This window comes from Sinohyriopsis cumingii, chromosome 5 (genome assembly GCF_028554795.1).
Source record: "Sinohyriopsis cumingii isolate HCF-2022 chromosome 5, ASM2855479v2, whole genome shotgun sequence".
Classification (NCBI taxonomy): Eukaryota; Metazoa; Mollusca; class Bivalvia; order Unionida; family Unionidae; genus Sinohyriopsis; species Sinohyriopsis cumingii.
This window is the reverse complement of record NC_142965.1, coordinates 42,623,509-42,647,612: the sequence shown is the minus strand read 5'-3', so window position 1 is coordinate 42,647,612 and position 24,104 is coordinate 42,623,509. Positions and strand designations below refer to the sequence as shown.

At 33.3% G+C, this 24,104-nt stretch overlaps 1 protein-coding gene and 1 long non-coding RNA gene across 4 annotated transcripts in view; one reads left to right on the top strand and one right to left on the bottom strand.

Moving 5' to 3' along the window:
• Window positions 1-24,104, bottom strand: part of LOC149799033 (uncharacterized) — a 159,263-nt gene that overhangs the window by 94,316 nt on the left and 40,843 nt on the right. The window lies entirely within an intron of this gene.
• The window catches only part of LOC149799034 (uncharacterized), a 30,719-nt gene that overhangs the window by 3,046 nt on the left and 3,569 nt on the right, over window positions 1-24,104 (top strand). Inside the window, exon 2 of the long non-coding RNA XR_016421074.1 lies at window positions 22,785-22,940. This is a non-coding gene — a long non-coding RNA (uncharacterized LOC149799034). The remainder of the gene's footprint in view (window positions 1-22,784; window positions 22,941-24,104) is intronic.

The window sequence follows — 24,104 nt, the reverse complement described above, 5'->3', positions numbered from 1 at the left end:
TTATTAAATTCAAAAGAAAACATTTATAGGAGATCAGTATAACAAGTTGTGACTAAATTAGACATACCAAATTATGAAATATTCTGGAAAATGAGTCATTTTCGGCTTGCTGTTGTTTTAGTGTCACTATTATCCTTCCATGACAAACTAGTTTCCTAATTATATTTAGAAAATAATTTTTTCTTTCACAAAAGTATACTACAGAATTTCACCCAGAAACAGTATTACATTCTGCTCCACTTTACAAAAAAAACGAACACTTTAATTGACAACAAAAAGATTTACTCCCTCAAAAATGTGTAACACCTAATTGACAGTTATTTCTGGTTAGTAACACCTAACTGACAGGTGTTTCCGGTAAAGTCCAATGATGAAGTTAAATTTTATATGGTCTTTAAATAAGAGTTGGAAGGTGCTAAAAAAGTAAGTGGTTGTTACTAATATCTCCTTCTCTTAGTCTGGACATGGGCATCATATATTTGTTCTAAAGGTACAACATGCTGACACACAAGGGCACAATACAGTTAAAAACCACATACTGTGAAAGACTGTTGTAATCAACTGAGTACAGACCATGAAGCAATCATTCAATTATTAGGTCTTTGATAAGTGCAGGAGAGATGCTTTTACATCCTTTTTTTGTCATATGCTTTGTGTCTTTAGTGTTACAACATACTAATCAAACAATTTTAGCAGGCAACACTTCTGTATTGATTGTCGACTAAAAAATGTATAAATCAGACCTAATCACCTTTGAATTAAGTTTTGCTGGCAACACCTTTATTGATTGTCTGACAAAGAAATAATTTTTAAACTTTGATCTAGTGTACTGTATTAAAGTGTTTATGTGGTAGTTTATTGATAAAGAAATCTTTCGAGTAATAAAAACAATCTGAGTTATAATAACTCAAATAAATTCTTATTACCCTGAGTAAAAATTGCCAGACAGCATCCCCTATTGATCCTGTAACTTTATTATTTATGTTATGTATGAATTAACCATACAATAGGAGATCTTGGATGGATGATTCAAATCTGTGCTGCCCTCTGTGAAGAAAACACAGGATCATTTTCTATACCATTCCACCCTACCCCCAGTTGTACACTGTAGTTCTGTGCCTTTTGGCATCACATGAGTCTGGTGTGTTATCAATACAAATATGAAACAAAAAATTGTGACAATAAGGAATAACCTTATCTGTAAAATAAATATATGCAGATATGGTTATTTTAAGTTGTCACAATTTTTTGTGTGTATTTTATTGATAAAATGTCAGACATGCACGAAGATCAGACCAAGCGGAGTTCCATTCAAACAAATACCATTAATTAGCACATACTTAAGCTGTGCCTAAATTTCAGGATTTTAAAGCCCATAAAAAATAAATAATACGAATGACGCCATAAATAGTAACACCGTCATATGTATTATAGTTGTGCTGAATGTAACACATATACCATCTGTGTTTATTTTAAGAATGATTTGACTTACAATTTTTAAGTTACTGTTACTTCTCATTTACAAGTCCAGTCCATCTGCAAACTGCACAGACCAAGGTCTGCCATTGCTTAATGTTCCAGCAGACCTAGTTTCATGCAGTTCATTAGGAGTAATTAGTAGAACAAGCAATACAGACCAAGATCTGCCATTACAGTATGTGATGGAAGATCAGGGTCTATGTAATTTACAGTTGGACTAAACTTAGAAGTGAGGATATATGGTAAGTGACATTGAGACACCTGGCAAGCATGGTACAAAAGTTCCCTGAAAATCATGCTTGAGCTGAAATGAGGCATGCTGGAACTGGTCCATGCGTGCAAAGATAAATATATTTTTATGCGAGTTTTACCTAAAAGATGGGTGTGTGCAAATTATGGCATGTGCAGGATTACATCAAATATGTCTTTCCTACTCTCTAAACAAAAACCGTTAGTAGTAGTAGTAGTAGTAGTAGTAGAAGCAGCAGTAGTAGTAGTAGTAGTAGTAGTAGTACCATTTGATAGTACTATATTTGTTCCAGTCACATCAAGAAACATATTTGTAAAAAATTTAAATTATGGAATCAATTTAGAATACATTATCTTACATGTCTTGCATGAGTGTCAGAAAAGAGAATGCACCTCAAAAGTGAACGGTTTATAACATATCAGAAGAAGCTGATTCTTCTTGCATCCACATCAGATGAGATGTGATTAGTAGGGGCGTATAATTTTATTTTCCCTAACTGCACTCAGAGCGAGGACAAAATAGCTCAAATTTGGACATCATTTAACTATATAAGCACATAACTACCATTAGCTCTAATTATAACTTTCAACTTTAGGAATTTTTCAGTCTGTGTTCGATTCTTACGATCTAACACTCTTGTGACTAAAGGACCATTATCCAAGGTCATGAGTTGCCCTGAGAACAAAGCTTGAAATTTTGAGCATCTCATTTCAATCGTTGTGATCCAATAATTCTTTGACAATGTGTTCAAATATTATACAAGAGTACTATGAATGGCACAGTAAACATCTGCAAGAGTACCATGAATGGCCAATTACATGCCTGCAAGACTACCATGAATGTCAGATTATATGCCTGCAAGACTACCATGATTGGCACATTATAAGCCTGCAAGAGTACCATGGATGGCATATTATATGCCTCCAAGAGTACCGTGGATGGCATAATATAAGCCTGCAAAAGTACCATGAATGGCACATAATACACCTGCAAGAGTACCATGAATGGCAAGAGTACCATGGATGGCACATTATATGCCTACAAGAGTACCATGGATGGCATGTTACATGCCTACAAGAGTGCCATGAATGGCATATCATATGCCTGCAAGACTACCATGGTTAGCACATTATACACCTGCAAGAGTACCATGGATGGCATATTATATTCCATGCACGAGTACCATGAATGGCATATGCCTGCAAGAGTATCATGAATGTCACATTATATGCCTGCAAGAGTACCATGAATGTCACAGTTAATGCCTGCAAGACTACTATGAATGGCATATGTCTGCAAGAGTACCATGAATGGCACATTATATGCCCGCAAGAGTACCATCGATGGCACATTATATGCCTGCACTGTGCAGTCTTCTATGCAGGCACTATTAGAGCATTGGTTGATTCAGGATATTACGGACCAAAAGGGTCACAATGACCTCAAGCTATGGTCAAGATATATGGTCTTAGACTAAACTTAAAGTATAGAAAATATTTTTTCTTATTAGACATACTATGAAAATGACCATATCGTCTAACATTAAGACCTCAGAACCTATCATTTTTTTAAAACTTAATTGTAAGCCAAGACAAAGTTTTGTCATGGAACTCACTCTAGAAGAAAAGTTATCATGCAAAACCTACTTTTCTTTGAACCACAATTACTTTCACCTTTGATTTTTGGACACACAAATCAATAGGCCACTTCCATACTTTATATGCAAACCAGACACAAACTTTAGTTAAGGTACGTTATTCTAAAGTTATCATGCAAAACCTACTTTTCTTTGAACCACAATTACTTTCACCTTTGATTTTTGGACACACAAATCAATAGGCCACTTCCATACTTTATATGCAAACCAGACACAAACTTTAGTTAAGGTACGTTATTCTAAAGTTATCATGCAAAAAACATTTTGTTAATTCAGTTAGTGACCATGACCTCTCAAGCCCCTCCAAAAATCGAAAGTTTTTTTTTCTTCTCTAATGTGTCTAAGTCATCAACAAATTATGGTGAAGGTGCATGGCAAATTATAGAAATTTTTGTGCACACATGATATTTCATCTCTCATTCACAGTGGCCTTGACATCTGACTGCATAATTTAAAGGTTTCTTTCTGATCCCAGGTAGAAGCCATCCACAAAATATGGTCCAGGTGTGTAATGTAGAGCTAATTTCATCTTGCCAAAACAAAACATTTTTCTTCTTTCAGTCACCATAACCTTGACCTTTGACCAGCTGACCAAAAATTATTAGCCTTCTTCCTTACACCAAGAGCAAGCCATCCATAAAGTTTGTTAATTGTAGATGATGGACAACTTTAGTTGCAACAAAACATAAAATGCCCAGCCTTATGACATGTGCAAATCAAAGTAGCCAGATTACAATCATACAAAAAGTCCATGAGAAAATTTACCTCTAAGCTGGTTGCAAATTTCCTGATATCCCTTACTATTTTTACCAAGTAACAATGTAACAAGAACAAAAAGAACCCATACCAAATACCCCAAACTCCATAGATAATATGTTTAGGGTCATTAACATATCTCAGAAGAATCACACAAAAATTTCCATAACTCTTGCAAACATGTTTACTGTATTTATTCTAATTTAGGTACAGTTACAAAGATTGCGCCTTTCATTTTATTAAAATTTCCTTTAATATAGGAAGTCCCAAATTTGAATATTTTCTAACTAGATCGAAGAAAATTAAATATGTACCAAGTAATTTATTTCCAAATCTCTGCTTAAGAGGGTTGCTTAGTAGGCATTTTTCCTGTTTAATTCTGTTTTTAAATATGGATGATTTTTACAATGTAATGTGGCATCACTCAGAAAAAGTGGAAGTTCATAAGAGTTGTGTGTATCATGCATTACACAAGGCATCAGGTTTATTTATATAAAGCGCTAACAAAGAACTTTTTAAAACTATAACATATACCTTTTGGAAGTGTGTGTTTAACAACAGAACATTCCAATAAGTAACATTACCATATATACTCACGTATAGGTCAAAGCCAATTTCAAACTGCAGAGACCCAGATCTGCCACCACATAATGCATCAACAGATCTGGGACTATGCAGTTTGTCAGGAGTAATTAGTAGAACAATACAGACTCAGATCTGTCAGTGCATTATGTGACAAGAGATCAGGGTCTAAATTGTTTGTTGTTAGAATCCACTTATAAGTGAGTATATACGGTAAATGTGGAAGATATGTTGTTTCAAGTCTGCAACACACTGCAGTTTCTCATCAATGCAGATCCTACAAGAAGAATCTTGCAGACAAACTAAACTGAAGCAATGAGAATAAAATATCATTATTTCAATGTATAAAACACAAAACTACACACAAACTTCATTTGTATTATTTGTATTTCAAAGTGCTGAAATATGATTTGTTGATTGGGCATCTTACCACACAATCAGCTGCTTGGTCCTAACCATTCTTTCAAATTACCAGAAATATAGCAACATCACTTTTGTCACTGTGTTTTCTACACAGAAAGTTAATGCTCTGTAGTGACTTGAGAGTAACCACCTTTGACACTTTAATAAAGAAAAAAAATGGAATTTAATGATCCCTCAAATAAAGGGAGATAATCCTTTGCCTGGGTCAATAAATAACCAGTTAAATTGGTACTGTCCTGATAGTGTGGTGACAGAAAACTTGGATGGCATTGCTTTGAGTATAGACTGAACATAAGTACCATGATTGCTGAACAAAACCCACAACAAAATCATAACCGGTTTCTCATTTTTCATGTTAAAAAATAATGTATTTACATATAGTTGTGCAGTCATCATTTTCACATGCCAAAAAAATGGTACTAATCTGTCTCCAAATGCTGAAACCTCTAATGTTTATGACAAAAACTGAGAGCTAGTAAAATTTACTGAATACAGGAGCTCCCAAATTTGAAACAGGCTGAAAAGGGTGCCTAAATTAGAATAAATATGGTACATAAATACTGATAAAAGACCTTCCCACTTGTGCTTGAGAAAAACAACACTATCGTTTATTATTATACAATCTATGAACTGCTTTCCCTTTTCCTTTGTAAAATGGCATTTGTGCCAACTGGTAAATTGCCAACATTGACAAAACGAACCCTGTGAGCTCCTTAAGCCTATGCTGAAGACAGATCTACATACATCAATAGTATAATACTTGGACACATGTTCTAATTTAGAAAAAGAAAAAACATGTGTGTATGACTATTAAAAATCAATTTGCTAGTAGTAAACTTGCCATCTAAAATTTGCTAACTGAATATATGTGAAAAACATTTCCAAGCAAGAAATTTGTGGAATTTGATGCAACCACACCTTTAGTGAATGAATAAACAGGCAAGAAAGTAAAATTCCAAGTGACATGATTAGAATTACTGGGTAAGCAAGGTTCCCATTGAAATATGTCATACTCTGAATATGTCCAGTAGTAACCATAATTATGTCATTACTCTAAATATGTCCAGTAGTAACCATACTTATGTCATTACCTACTCTAAATATGTCCAGTAGTAACCATACTTATGTCATTACCTACTCTAAATATGTCCAGTAGTAACCATACTTATGTCATTACCTACTCTAAATATGTCCTTGTAGTAACCATAATTATGTCATTACCTACTCTAAATATGTCCAGTAGTAACCATACTTATGTCATTACCTACTCTAAATATGTCCTTGTTGTAACCATAATTATGTCATTACCTACTCTAAATATGTCCAGTAGTAACCATACTTATGTCATTACCTACTCTAAATATGTCCTGTAGTAACCATGTCATTACCTACTCTAAATATGTCCTGTAGTAACCATGTCATTACCTACTCTAAATATGTCCAGTAGTAACCATAATTATGTCATTACTCTAAATATGTCCTTGTAGTAACCATAATAATGTCATTACCTACAATAAATGTCCAGTAGTAACCATAATTATGTAATTATTCTAAGTTGTATCCAGTAGTAACCATAATTATGTCATTACATGTACTCTAAATTCTATCCAGTAGTAACCATAATTATGTCATAACCTACTCTAAATATGTCCAGTAGTAGCCATAATTATGTAATTATTCTAAATTGTGTCCAGTAGTAACCATAATTATGTCATTACTCTAAATATGTCCAGTAGTAACCAAAATTATGTAATTATTCTAAATTGTATCCAGTAATAACCATAATTATGTCATTACATGTACTCTATATTCTATCCAGTAGTAACCATAATTATGTCATAACCTACTCTAAATATGTCCAGTAGTAACCAAAATTATGTAATTATTCTAAATTGTATCCAGCAGTAACCACAATTATGTCATTACCTACCCTAAATATGTCCTGTAGTAACCACAATTATGTCATTACCTACCCTAAATATGTCCTGTAGTAACCATAATTATGTCATTACCTACTCTAAATATGTCCAGCAGTAACCATAATTATGTCATTACCTACCGTAAATATGTACTGGAGTAACCATAATTATGTAATTATTCTAAATTGTTTTGCTAATTAAAATACATTATTCTTCATTACAATGGATAAAGAAGGAGGAGGCCATAGCCAAAATGGTCATTGTATATAATGTAGTATTCTGAAAAATTTAGTAACCAATGGCTATTTTGGCTACCGTATGTATGTACATATGTATGTATGCATGTATGTATGTATGTATGTATGTATGTATGTATGTATGTATGTATGTATGTATGTACGTATGTATGTATGTATGTACGTATGCATGTATGTATGTATGTATGTATGTATGTATGCATGTATGTATGTATGTATGTATGTTTAGCAAGCACATAAACACAAAAATTTTTAAATGGTACCAATTAAAACGAAAGTACTACAAATGTAAAAATGAAGAAATGCACCAAAACCTTTTGGAAGATAAACCCTAATTCCAAATGAAGGCATAATGAAGATATGAAATAAAAGGTAAACGTGTGTGTGATTTGGATTTTCAATGTAGCTTTAATAATTTTTCACTCATATCGCTACGATGTCTGCCATGTGGCAATTTATAGTGATGTCTAGCATTGGAACATCATACCGCAGACATGTAGCATGATGTCCCATCCAGACACATTTCTCTGACACCAGACAAACCACTCCTAACACTAAACTTTTAATGCTGAGTGCCTAGTGAGGCAGCTGTTAGCACCATTTTTATAAGTCTTTGGTATGACTCAGCCGGGTTTTGAGCCTGCGTCCTCCCACATCAGAGGTGGATGCTCTAACCACTAGACCACTAGAGCGGTATAGGTAAACATGTACAAATTCTGTCAAAGTGAATGAGATAATGAGAACATATACGTATTCTGTCAATGTATATAAAATAATGAGAACATTCAAATTCTATCAATGTATATAAAATGAGAACATGTACAAATTCTGTCAATGTATATAAATAAATGAAAACATGTGCAAAGTTTGTCAATGTATATACAATAATGGGAACCTAGGATTAGTAGTCATTGAGAAAACAGAAATCTAACACACCATCTGCATGTGGAGAGACAAAATACTTCTACTACACACACTGACTGGTAGAAAAAGCAGGATTGGGATCTGCCGTGCATTTCTAATTGTTACTGTAGATATTAAAAATATATAAGTTATTTGGAATTTCATCTTCACATATAACAGTCAGCATATAGTTAAACATTTCTTAGAAAGATTTATTGATAGGCCATTTTCAAAATAAAAAGCATATTTGTGTTAAACCTGTACTAGAAGAAATTTATACAAGTGCCAAGCAAAAGGATATGAAATTGTTATTGATATACTGTTATGTATATTTAATTTAATTATTTGTTTGTTAGTTTTTAATATTTTTTAATTCTATTGCATGCTATTGTAATGTAACTTTGTTTACTGGATTTGATATTGTCTAGAACAGAATTCAGTTCTGATTGATTTTTTTTATTTTTGACATAAACAGCTAATAATAGAGACATTGTATCTAATGCTGACCTTGATTCAGAAATAGTGGCAGTTCTGGTAAACAACTTTTTTGTACATTTTTTATTCTTTCCCCGAGTAAGAACTGTTGATTTCAGTTAAGGCCATACTGGGAGTACCTGATGTCAGGCATGTAAAAAGATTATATTTTGTTCTAGAAAGATGACCATGTGACCCTCATCCGGGAATCTGTTTTGCATCTTAAGTTAGCGTTATATTTAATGTTTTGTGTAGAAGTAGGGAGTGGGCTTTAAACATTTAACACGTTAAGTTGCGTTGTTGTGACCAGTTTGGGCTGAGATTTTATTTTCTTCAAATTATTGAATTTCAAGTGATTATTTTCCCTGGAAATACTAGTGCTCTAAATTAATTCTTGGACAAAGACATTAACCAAAATTTATACAGAATTCAAATATTGGGATAATATTTTCTGTGATTCAACAAGAGATTGTTGACAATACAGCACTTTGCTGACTATTAATAACATCGTCGTCTTCCATTTTGGATTTCATTGGGATTCAAACTCAATTTCATTCAGCACTTTGTATTACTATGACTTCTAGTTTTTAATTCTTTGATTACTTTTGGATTTGATTCGTAAAAACGTAAGTTCTTTTTTCTCATTTTTCACTATATATTCTAGGGAAAGAAGTTATTTGTTAAATTTTACAAAGCTTGTTTTTTCACTTTTTGTCTGTTACCTTTTGTAAGAGCCTAGACTCGTAACAATAGAATATATACTCGCTTATAAGTCATATCAAACTGCATAGATACATATATACCATAAATAAGTGCTAATAAGTTGGATCCAACTGCAAACTGAATAGACCCAGATCTGGTGTTGCATAATGTGTCAGCAGATTTAGGTCTATGCTGTATGTTAGGATTAATCAGAGGAACAAACAACATAGACCCTGATCAGCTATCACATAATGGGCTGTCAGATCAGGGTCTATGTTTTTGTTTGCAGTTACCTACAGTACTAGTGGCTATAGTACAAATCTAGATTATTCTGTTGGATAAAAATAATAAGTCCCACATGTGGCCTGTCATAAGAAAGCATGAAAGTTGATGGGTTGAGATATTTACTGGATATGGTGTATTTGTGTATATGTTTTTGAGAGGTGGTGAAAACTAATAAATTTAAAATCTCATCTTTGAGCAAATCTACTGTGTAATATTTCTTTATGTATTCAAAACTGCCACGTGGGCATACCATTACTGAAAATCTTGTAGACATAAATGTTTGGATAAGGTTTCATGAAATTATCTTTTGTGAATAATAATAATAATAATAATAATAATAATAATAATAATAATAATAACTTTATTTAAAGAAGATGCTCATTTGGTCCACTGACCAATCTTCCATAAGGCCTTCTACAATTATAGATATATGATGTACATTTTGTAAAACTTGTGGTGAATTTATACAAAATTAGATTAAGAAATGTGTGTTGTGAAAACTCTACCTGTACATAGAAAATTATATTGATCATGAAGACTGAGAAAGAGGAAATAAAAGACCGGGAAAAAGATACAATGGAGAATGATGCTTTCAACAGATATGGAAAATGGCTTAAAGTAAGTTGATGTGAGAGGAGGTATGTCTCAAATCCATTATACAAACACCGAATTATTACTGTTCTAGAATCTAGATGGTATTAATCTACATTCATTGCTTGAATCAAATTTAAATCACAATGATATTTTACTTTAATAGAGGAATGTATTCACTATAATAATTAAAATTATCATTACTGGAAATTAACACGGAAAGTTTAAATATATACTTTCATCCTTTTGACCTTATATAAGTGTGAGTGCATGATAGCAATGCTTACCTAAACAAAAACTATTTCTTATTTCAGTATAATTGCTTAATTCAAATAACTTTTGCTGTTAAAGCACAATTCAGTTCCTTCATTCAATATTTCTGTACTGTGTTTTGTATGAACTGCACATGTATTGAGCAGGGTATCATACATTTTTATTTGTTTTGGCTATATTCCTTATAATCTTTTTTTAGGTATCATATCATATAAAAGACCTTTAAACCATTGTTTTAAAGAATCATTCAAGCCAGCTCAGGAGAGGCCTACTAGATTAGAATCCAAAACCATTTTGTATGTTTAGACTTATTGTAAAAATAGCTTACACTGACTGAAATGTAAATAGCTATGGATTCTGTGTATATTTTTTTCTGTATCAGATCTATACTTTACCTAGTGTTTCCAACTTTAAAAAGCATTCCCTTTATCCAATTATAAAACTGGAGGAAATAATAATAATAATATTAATATTCAACTGCAGTGTGCATAGGTTGCTATCTGTAGTTTAGCTTTTCCCATTCATTACTTGTATTACTTGTATGTACCTCACAACCTTTCCTCTACAGTTACGTCAATTGAATAGAAGCTACATTTTATGAAAAATTTGAAGAAAATTGGAACATGTTATTAACAGGGTAGATGGAAAAACTTTTTATCTAGAGCTTCTGTTGTTTAAATTTCTTATAAAAGTATACTTAGCCTTGAAAATTTTGAAAAGGTCTTGGTGATGTAGTAAGGTGTGTGGCTTTTAGTAATGTCATTTTTTTCATATATAAATGTAGGTAAATTTGTTTTGTGTTTCTTATTGGGCTTTTTGGGTTACACTCTCTGGTCTTGTCCATTGATGGTCCCTGTAAAAAATATTTTCGAAATTTTGAAAAAGAGAAAATCAAAGCACAGTTAATTTTTGTAAAATGTATGCAGTGGAGCCCCATAAAGACATGTTTAAATTTAATTTTTGTATGCTTGAAAAACAAATCAGAGATGACATTCCCCCAGTCCCCCACTTACCATATGTAAAGATTCCTACCCTATTGTGTAGTTCTCTCAGTTTATGTAGACTTTATGATACATGCAAACTGAAGTGGTATGGTCATGTCTCATGATTATCTGGACTGGCAGAAACAATCTTGCAAGGCATAGCGAGAGAGTGCAGAAAAAGAGGCAGACAGAAAAGGAGTTGAAACGACAACATTAAAGAGTAGGCATTGGATTTGCACATTCCCAAAGGGCAGTAGAGAACAGAGAAAGATGGAGAATTGGTTGTGAAGTCATCTGTGGTGTCGCAACAACTTTTAGGTTATGGGATTGATGATGATGATGATGATGATGATGTTGTTGTTGTTGATGATGATGATGATGATGATGATGATACACTTTGCTTCCATGGCAACATAAACAAGAGTCCCTTAAAGGAATGGGTGCTTTAATGAACAATTTTTTTCCCAGACATTTAAGATAATACAATGACCATTTCTTCTTTTTAAACTGCTGGATATTGAAATTATCTCTGATATTCTTAATCGTGTGGCCGAGTGGTCTAAAGCACTCTCCATTACGGATCACTGCCATCTTACCTCTGTCTGCATGGGTTCGAGTCTCAGATTCGGCCAATGTGGGTATGTGAGAAAGCTTGCCAGTAGCTTCTCGTGGGTCGGTGGTTCTTCCGGGGTTTTCCCGTGTTCTTCCTCCACCATTAATACTGGCCGCCATGTATAGCCTAACGTGTGCTGAAAAATGGCGTTAAACCCTACAACAACAATATTTTTGATCAATAACAAAATTTTCAAGATGGCCACAATGGTGGCTATATTGAATGTAAGATCAGTACCATTTTCATTAGGACCAATTATATATCATAAGAAGTTTTCTGGTGAAAACTCCATGATAATATTCCTAACCATTCAGGAGTACCAGCAATATTTTCAAGTTGGCCATCATGGTGGCAATATTGGAAGTTAGACTGGCACCATTTCCGTGGTTAGCAAAATGTCATAGGAGTTCTTTTGATGAAATCCCCATGTTGATAAATTTTACTTTCCATTTAAAAGAAGTGGCAATAACATGATTTTCAAGATGGATGCCATTCTGACTATATTAGATGTCAGATCAGCACCAATTTCATTTAGGATAAAACAGACTTTGTAAGAAGTGTTTTGGTGAAAACTCCATGTCAATATGATTTTCCATTTAGAAGGAATAGTGATAACAATATTTGCAAGATGGCTGCCATGGCAGCTATGTAAGATGTCCGATTGGCACCATTTTCATTTATGACCAAGCAGACATCATAAGACATCTTTTGGTGAAAATTACATGATGATATAACCATTCATCCAGAAGGTATAGTGGAAGAAAGGTTATTATCTGTAATATTTTATACACTTTTAAAAATTAAGAATGCTCGCTTGTAAAATACTAAAGTGTTAACATTTTGAAAAAAATTATATTTTACATAGGTAAGGCTCCAAGCAATCTAAAATAATGAGGACATTTAAAGGTTGGTGTGCATTGTCTTGAGCTTTGTTAGTTGAATATGCTTCCCCAAGTAAGGACCATTGCAGAGAAAAGTATGGGAAAAAGGCCACTATCCCTAATTTCCATAAAATAATAGCTCACTGATAATTTACAAATTCATCATATCTGCACAGGTTGAAGACCACAGACTCATCTTACTAAATACATATATAGAAAAAGAAAAGAATATGTAGGTGAGTGAATGTTTTCAGTATGACACAATTATTTGGATCATGACAGACTTCCACAACCAAAAACACATATAACCAATTTACCATTTATACATGCTTATAATTCAGGTCCAACTGCAAACAACACAGACCCTGATCTGCCATGATATAATGAACTGGCAGATCAGGGTCTATATTGTTTGTTCTACTGTTTATTCCAAACAAACTCCATTGACTCAGATCTGCTGGTACATTATGCCACAGCAGATCTGGGCCTATCAAGTTTGCAGTCGGATCCAACTTGTGTTTATGCAAAGTGCAAGCAGGTCATAAACTGCTGAAGATATCATAAGGTCTTACATACATGTCATATAGTTTATTATTTTCTTTTGCAGAACTGTTATTGCACTGAGTAAAACTGCATAAGAATTTATTTTTTAAATTATTTAATAGTGACTTAAGTTACAACCATGTCATCTATGTCCAAATCTCTTCCAGATTACACAGGGACTCAATACCCCCATGCAGACAGTGACATCATACTGATGTCATCATAATGTAATAATAATATCAAGACACGTAGTAAGTGTTAATTTTACACAACAGACTGCCTTCGTCATTATTTGGGTATACAAATATATTTAAAAAATAGTGATTGTAAAATCCAGATGATTCCCAGGCAAATCCGTATCTATTTTAGAAATTATTTATTATATGTATAGAATGGAGAGAGAGAGAGAGAGAGAGAGAGAGATATGATCTCTTATATAGAATAGAATGTTTGGTAAATGTATTATGACAGAAGTATTTGGTACGGTACACAGCTGGAACCTGGCATATTGCCCCTACCACTGGGATGTTTCTATCATGTATTATTGAGAGGTGGTATAGTGGATTGGATATATTGCTTTTTTTATTAAAACTTCCGATGTACAGTACTCAAGATTGATTCAGATTTATTCCCAATGTACGGTACTCAAGATTGATTCAGATTTATTCCCAATGTACTGTACTCAAGACTGATTCAGATTTATTCCCAATGTACGGTACTCAAGACTGATTCAGATTAATTCAACTGTATTAGCTCAGAGCTGATATAATTTAAAATTGTTCTACCACATGTACAGAAGTTTTACTTTAAATCCATTCTTTTTCATAGCTTTTCAATTCTCATAAGATTTTACCCCCATGAAATTAAAGACCAAATGAACAACGATTCTTCTAGGGTAACAATGAAGAGCTATTCCTTATTCAGTGAAATTAAGTACTACCAGAAATATAAGTTTTTTAAAAATCACAAAAATTGACACACACAAAAACTAATGAATTCACAGTTGTTATAAAACTGTAAAAAAACAACAACAAAAAAAACAACAACATTTTTTCTCATTTACACGCAATCCAGGGTAAGTATAATAAAATACTCCTTACCCTAATCTTTTCATTGGCTGCTTAAGTAACAAAATAAAAAATGACCCCTATGACCTTCACTTTTGTCCATTTGACCAAGCAAGTGCAACAGATGTTTCATCTCCTCTGTCAAACATGTGTATCAAATCTGATAATAATTCATTACATAGTGGTAGGTACTCCATAAAACTGTCAAGAATTGATGTAAAAAAGGCAATGAATGTTTCACCCTATGACATATATTTTGATCCACCTTTCCACAGATACTCCATTTAAATATAATTATTTTGGTTTATAGTTCTGAGATGAATTTCTTACATTTTTCACAGGTCAAACAAGGACAGGAAAATTTATAATTATCACTTCTCAACATTTTAAAATAAATGTTTAATTCTCATTTTAAATAATGATATCTAAGTTTAATTAAGATGATAAATGAAGATGAATTCTGAAATGCTTCCACCATGTGTTGGGTTACAGTATTGTTATCGACTTTAATCATTTCAGGTATCTGGACATACAGGTTTTGAGAGAAAGTTTAAGTTTTACATCTCAACATGCATGGATAACTGATAATATTTTGCAATCCGTGTTCTTGAAGAAGGTAAATATGGCCAACAGCCAGATAAACTTGCAATTTACAAGTACAGTTTGTAAAAACCCTGGCAAAATGACTGATTTACCACTGAAGATATCCTCATTCAACTTTAAAGATGTCAAAATTAACTTTGATAAATCCACTGAAGAAAATGCGAAACTTTTAAGAGATAAACCCACTGAATAGCAGCTTGCCTTTGTTGAATAATGTATTGGTTGATGTTGGAAGTTAATGGTGAATAGTGTATTGGTTGATGTTTTAAGTTAATGGTGAATAGTGTATTGGTTGATGTTGGAAGTTAATGGTGAAGTCTATTTACCTTCTTTATACATATGAAGAAGTCATCTATGTAGATTATCACTGACTGGATTATCATTCACTGAGAGATGATTGGCCAATGGGTCTCCATGGCATTGACTTTATTAAAAATATTCAGTCCTGTAGTAAACTGATTGTATAAAATTACATTATTTTCTTATGAGACCTACCATGACTTGACTTGTGACCTTCTCATCCCCAAATCGATAGGATTCTTTCTTACCCTTTGTGCAAGCCATACACAAAGTTTGGTTAAAGAATTTATTTTAGACCAAAAGTTATGATGTAAAATCCAATATTCTTATTATGACAATGACCATGACCTTCTGACTTCAAAATCAATTGGCCTCCTTTTACTACATACCCTAGTGCAAGCACTCCACAAATTTTGGTCAAGCTATGTTGTATACAACTTAAGTTAATGGGAAAAAAGTCCTTTTTTCTTCTTTCTGTGATATTAACTTTGACATCTGACCTATATATCCCAAATTCATGGTTCTTGTGTGCAGACATTCTAAAGTTTTTTTTTAAAATCACACAGAAATTTACTTGAATAATTTGGTCCTTAAAGTCATAAGGTTATTTTTTTACCTTCATTACTGTAATATCAAACATATAGTTGAATAGATGAAAATATTGTGAAAAGTTTAGTTCTTGAGCTAAAACTATCACTTTTTTAATTTCATTATAGCCTTAACTTTCTGGCTTAAAGTGTTGTCATGCATACAAAACAAACTTATTGTGAATGTCACCTTATATGCCTACACCTGATCTCAATGACCTTGGCCTTTGGTCAATATAAGTGGCCTTGAGATGAATTTAATGTGCAGAAACCATTCTTTCTTAAATTGTCACTTCCCATGACTGTGACCTTGACGGCCCTGAGTAAAAAGGTTTCTTTGTTACCCTTATTTACCATTGCTTTGGTGGCCTCGTGGTTAGAGCGTCCGCCTCTGATGTGGGAGGTCGTGGGTTTGATCCCCAGCCGAGTCATACCAAAGACTTACAAAAATGGTACTAACAGCTGCCTCATTTGGCACTCAGCATTAAGAGGTTAGTGTTAGGACTGGTCGGCCTGGTGTCAGAATAATGTGACTGGGTTGGACATCATGCTACATGTTTGCAACATGATGCCCCAGTGCTAGGCATCACTATAAACTGCAACCCTGCAGACATTGTAGCAATATAACTGAAAAACTGTTAAAGCTATGTTAAAATTCCAAATCACCCATACACACACACCATTATTTACCTAATTGCAAGCTGTCTACAAAGTTTAGTCATGGAACTTACAGAACAAAGGTTGTTCTGCCAAACCCATTTTTCTTTCAGCCACAATTTCCATGACACCAAGTGCATGCCATCCACAGTTTGGTAAGTTGTGTTATGTAGATCTAATGTTACTGTGCAGAAACGATTTTGTTTCTATTTGTCAGTGACCTTAACCTTTGACCCCAAATTTGAAGGTTAATTTCTTCCTAGCCCAAAGTGCAATCCATCTGCAAATCTTGAGAATTGTAGATGGTGAAGATCATTAGTTATTGTATGGAAACAAAATTGATAACAGAGGGATGGAACAATATCATAAACTATATGCTTCATGTTATGTCAGGCATATAAAAAGTTTATTCTTTTAAAAAATTAAACCCAACTGGAATTTAAGCTTTAATTTTTTTGTTAAACTTTGTCATTCAACTTTGGAGATGGCCTTTTAGACATGTATGAGTAAGTTTTTTGTGTTGTCTTGAGCTACTGTTTATTGTAACCCTTATGAGGATGGGCTCATTCAATGCAGTGAATGACTCTGTCTATACCAGTATAACTCTGTCTATACCAATATGACTGTCTATACCAGTATAACTCTGTCTATACCAGTATGACTGTCTATACCAGTATGACTCTGTCTATACCAGTATAACTCTGTCTATACCAGTATGACTCTGTCTATACCAGTATATGCACAGAAACTTTAGTCATGATGCACAATTAATTTCCTTGAGTGTGTTGAAATGTATAGGAAAAGACCCTCAACTTGTACAACATTTTTTCAGTGTACAGCAGTACTGTCCTTTTGATTGCATGAAAGATGAACACAGTTTCCCACCAGCCAAATAAGGGATCACTTCACAGTACCCAGATGTAAAAACCCACCTGGCCACAAATTACTTTGTACATACCTCCATTCATTTTTTATTTTACAGTTGGAAAATAATTTTTACAAGCCTTAAGCTAACATGACCAGCATAAATTTAAATTTCATTGCAGATAGCTGTTGCTAAAGATAGGACTTTTCCATTACATTTATTTACACTTGATAGTCCATATGTTATGAACCAAATCTGCGCTTGAACAGCACTATCAGTTGTCAAAATCCTTCCAGAAATGTCCTTATCTGCTGTTTTATCAAATGGATTCTCAAAAAATATATATCTAACAATTCCAGTGAAATAAACCACAAAGCAGACTAAGACATTTGCAGCAATTTATTATTTTTTATTAATGCAGTTGTCAACAGGTGCTCCCTGTGCCTCCAAAGACCAATTAGAACCTTAAAATTACAATGACGTCTAAAATTTATTACATGAAATCACATGCATCACGAGAATGAAATATTTCAACTTAATTGTGTTCATTTATATTGATCTGATTCTTTAAAAGTACTGAAAAATGAGTAGGAATGTGATTTCATTGATACTTCAATCAATTCAGACTGTCTTAGCATGAAATCAATTTGTTTCTCCTAACCATCATTTTGACTAACAAGGACTCTGGCAACATGCACTTTTTATCAAGGTGCTTTGCTCACAGAACGTTAACATCTTGGAATGATTGATAGTAACTATCTGTGACACTTCACAAAAGAAAGAAAAAGGGATTTTAATCATCCGAGATAATTCTTTAATGGAGTTACAGATAATCCTTCACTGGAGTTACTTAACAACAAATGGAACACTTACTGTCCTGACAGTGTGGTGACAGGAAACTTGGATTGCATTGTTCTGAGTACAACAAACATGAGCATGCTGATTGACAAATGAAACCTACAAAGAATCATGGTAACTATTAATTTTTTATGCTATTGTGAATGTAGTAATGTATATTGTTATGTATTTTTGATTTAATTTGTATTTCATTTAATTTAATTGTTTGTTTGTTAGTTGTTGTTTTTTTAAATTCCATTACATGCTATTGTAATGTAACTTTTTACTGGATTTGACATTTTCCAGAAATTAAATTAAGTTCTATCTGACCTGACTGTTTTTCGTAAACAAATAATAATAGAAACTTAGTATTTAATGTTGACCTAGTTCCTGACCTTGATTCAGAAATCGGTGAGAGTTCAAGTAAACAATTTTTTTTTTTTTTAATTCTTTCTCAGATTAAGATTCATAGTCAAATCAAGGCCATACTTGGAGTATGTGACAAATAACTTGTATTAATTAGGTTTTTCCAGTGGACTGACCCACATCTGTGCATCTGTTTTGCGTCTTACTTAGAATTAACATTGATGTTTTGAGAAAGAATAGTCATTCTGTACCTTAACACTGGTGAAGTCCAAGTGTTTCATGTTGTGACCAGTTTTTTTGGCTAATTATTTTGATTAATTCAAATTATTTGGATTCTAAGAGATTATTTTCCCCTGGAAATACTTGTGCTCTGAATTAATTCTTGGACAAGGACAGTTATCGAAATTTACATGGAATTCAAACACTGGAATATTATTTTCTGTGTTCACTTTTGTAAGAGCCTAAACACAACAATATACATGTAGTTATGCAGCTATTATCATTTTAAGTATCTCAATTATAAAATCATGCATGTTAGGTTTCTGAAACCTGTAATCTCAAATGTTAGCGCCCTTAAGATGGAAACCTTCTAAAATTTACTTAGTACAAACACCCAGTAAGGAAACCTTGCAAAATGTAATACATGACAAACACCCCAATAAGGGAACCTTGTAAAATTTAATACAGGACAAACACCCCAATAAGGAATCCTTGCAAAATTTGATACATGTACTCCCAAAATCTGAAGTAGGTTGAAAGGGGACATAAATGAGAAAAAACATGGTAGGTTTCATATGTGACAAAATAACTGACTTAAGCCCATACAAACATGGATCAGTTCCAAGTAGTTTAGGAATAATGATAACAAACTTGTGCCAGTGGATGGACAGACAATGGACAGATGGATGACAAAAACAGGCAGTTCCATAACCTCTTCTTTTCCAAGGCCAGAAGAGTCAATAACATGAAATAAGTGTCTGTTTGGAAATAAAGAAAGACATTTTTGAAACAACACAATTTTTTTTAGAAAAGATCTCTTTGAAAGAACAAAAATGTTTTGTTAGTGAAAAACATACTTATTGAAATGCTGAAAACATATGCATTATTTCCATTATATCTGTGACGTAACAAAAATCTGTTTAAAGAAAACATTTTTCAAAATAAAGGGAAAAAAATCCTCTAATATTGGTGCTATGACACATTATTCTGACAAAACATGGTGTGTCAAACAAAACAAATGATAATTTACTCCCAACCCCCTGACACTGCAGTGTTTCAAATGCTCAATTTTCAGTAATGTTCATGAAAAAAAAAAAAAAAAAACCAAAAACACCACATCACTATGCTCCTAGCATGTAGCATGTATACATGGTAAACAGTCCTGCTTAGAGCACATGTAAAACTATATTGGAAAAACAGCATACATTATGTCACAACATGTGCTAGGAGACCTCTACTGGCAGCATGACTTAAAAGTGAAATGGTTTTCTCTTTTAAAACAGGGATGACATGTTTTTCTGTTTTCATCATTGAGAAGTTTCCTCTGCAATTGAGTATATATATATATATATATATATATATATATATATATATATATATATATATATATATATATATATATATATATATACACACACACGCACATGCATATATAAAAGTCTTTGTAGTTCTTTTGCTAAAACTTAAAAACCATGACAAAATTATATTGGCAAGTTTTGGTGTTTGAAAACAAACTGTTTAAAAGCATAAAAATTGTAGCAAAAGATTGCATGAATTATACTTTGGGTCAACGTGTGAGAAAATTTAGACCATTATTCTCCACATCACAGAGGGAATCTGCAGATGCTTTATTTCTGACCATCAGAAAATCAAATGTTATCTTACACAGTTCCTGCTACAGATATGATACTTCCTTGTGCTTCAGGGTAATACAGTATATTTATAGTTTGTTCCACTGCATTTTTGGATGAATTCAGAGGTAAACCAATTACTGAACTTGTAAACTGCATAACATCAAGAACTTCTGTGCTTCAGGCCCAATTTTGTTGCTGATCTTTGGTCATTTTTATTTTTTTAGGTAACCATTCTTGTCATATGACCCACCCATGGGTTCTCTTCTTATGGCTTTGGGGCGAGGAGAGGTCTCATTGGGATAATATTTAAAACGCAAGTCATTTATCATACTCTGTTTATATCTATGTATACACATACTAAATGTTCCATCCACCTCTTCAAGTTCTACGCTACAGTTTAGCTACATGGTTTAATTATATGGTTTTCCTGCTAATAATACATATCTATCTCTCCATTGTATATCTATATCTATTATATCTTCCATCTCTTCTATTATGTTTCAATATCTATCACTCTGTATTTCCCAATCTCTATCTATTCTTTCTCAATCCATCCATATATACACCAAATAGGATCACCCACTTCTTTTACATACAGAACATGAATGGCTAACCCACACCAATGAACGACAGGCCCCCCACAGACCACAACATAACTAAGTGGTGCTGAAACAGCAGGAATATGACCCAGTTACCCAGATTTGTCATGATGCTAACCCAGTTCCCCACATTTGTCATTCCCTTCCTGAAAATTATCTTTTCAACTGTCCCTGATGTTGATATGTTTTCCAAATTCTCCCTTCCACTTCTTGCAAAACAGAAACCTGACACTGGTAACTGTTACTATGCTATTCCTGCCTATTAACCTGATACTTATACATTTAACTTTTTTCCATCCATTATCATCCCTTTTAGTCATACCTAAAGAAAACACAAAACAAAAAAAATTGTTTTTTTTTAAAAGTCTGATATTAAATGATTTTCTGTACTATTACTCCAATCAAGTCTATGTAGATGAGAAAATGATTAATTAATTGGTTAATTTTCTTTTTTTTTCCATTAACAATGAGATCAATATGATTGGCATATTTAGAGGAAATTTAATGAATGCAAACAGAAAGGTTGTTTCCCCATACCATATATACTCGCTTATAAGTTGGATCCAACTGCAAACTGCACAGACCCAGACCTACCATCACATAATGCACTGACAGATCTAGGTCTATGAAGTTTGTGCAGATTGTTAGGAATAACCAGTAGAACAACAACATAGACTATAATCTGCCAGTGCATTATGTAATAGTAGAACAATACAGACTATAATCTGCCAGTGCATTATGCAACAGGAGAACAACATAGACTATAATCTGCCAGTGCATTATGCAATAGTAGAACAATATAGACTATAATCTGCCAGTGCATTATGCAATAGTAGAACAATAAAGACTATAATCTGCCAGTGCATTATGCAATAGTAGAACAACACAGACTATAATCTGCCAGTGCATTATGCAACAGTAGAACAACATAGACTATAATCTGCCAGTGCATTATGCAATAGTAGAACAACATAGACTATAATCTGCCAGTGCATTTTGCAGCAGCAGATCAAGGTTTATGTTGTTATGCATATATATATATGTGTGTGTGTGTGTGTGTAAAGTGTCGAGTTTTGAATTGTATTGAACCTTAAAGTTGAATGCATTGAGCGTTAAAACTGGATCACATTTAAGCCAGAAAAGTCTTTGTGAAGGGTCACTTCAACCGTTCTTGTTTTCTCCCCCCCCCCTCCATGTCAGTCCTGAAAGGCTAAAATTTATGACTGAGTGAGATTCGACACGGGCATTGCCATGCTGTCCTGAGAAAGTAAACATTTGAGCTACCAACCATAACTGCTTGATAGGAACCCATGTCAAATTATCATTTTCAAAGGGAAACTGATATGCACCATCAGCTAAGAAATGATTATCTTGGGAGAAATTTAGGAACTGCTGCTTACAATTAGCCAGAGTAAATTAAGGCATACACTTTAGAAATAATGTAAATTTAGAGTGACGACCCTATTTAAATTTTTTTAGTCTGAAATCCTGAAAGAGAAGAAGTGGCTCCGAGGACGCCTAAAAAGAATAGTGCTTTCCTCGTTAAACAAGAAAATGGGACCAGGTGGCTGTCTTGTAAGAAAAGACAGGGTTTAGTGCTAGAATGCACAATTTCTGAAAGAGAACAGCATTAAGGTATGCAATTTTAATTTCCCACATAATTTTCATTTTTTGATTGTTTGTTTTATGCAAATGTGTTTGATATGACTAGGATTCATATTATGTACTGTTTATTCAATTTCATGGAAATCTGTTGATACTACAGTTGTTATGCAATTTATATCTTTATTATCTACCAGCATTTATTATAATAAACACCGACCTTCTCTTATTTACTTTTATTTTCAAATTAATAACTCATTAATTACAAATTCTGTACTTTCAAAGATTTTGTCTTTTTTGTCATTAATACAACTTCTAAACAAATTAAATCTTCCTTGTCATGTGTTAATTAGTGCTAATATTAGTATCCTTCATCAACATCATAGTTAGCCATAGGTGTGACTTTAACCTCTAATGTTACATTACTCTACTGGCCATCAACATCATAGTTAGCCATAGGTGTGACTTTAACCTCTAATGTTATGTTACACTTCTGGCCATCAACATCATAGTTAGCCATAGGTGTGACTTTAACCTCTAATGTTACATTACTAGCCATCAACATCATAGTTAGCCATAGGTGTGACTTTAACCTCTAATGTTACATTACTCTACTGGCCATCAACATCATAGTTAGCCATAGGTGTGACTTTAGCCTCTAATGTTACATTACACTACTGGCCATCAACATCATAGTTAGCTATAGGTGTGACTTTAACCTCTAATGTTACATTACTAGCCATCAACATCATAGTTAGCCATAGGTGTGACTTTAACCTCTAATGTTACATTACTCTACTGGCCATCAACATCATAGTTAGCCATTGGTGTGACTTTAACCTCTACATTACATTACTGGCCATCAACATCATAGTTTGCCATAGGTGTGACTTTAACCTCTAATGTTACGTTACACTACTGGCCATCAAAGACTTTACACTGCAACTAACTCAAACCCTGAATGTTTTCATTTCCTGATACTTTGTTTTAAAATAGATACTCATTAACACCTTACAGATTTTATCACCTTCAGCAACTTTGGTCATTTCTAGTGCCAACAAACGCGTGGATTGACATCCACTAAAGTTACAGGTGTAATTTTAGATTATTTTTTTTCTTGACAAAAAAGCTCTTGAAGTGTGCACAGGAAGGCACACAGGATCACGATTTGGGGGACATAGGATGAAATGTTGCAGG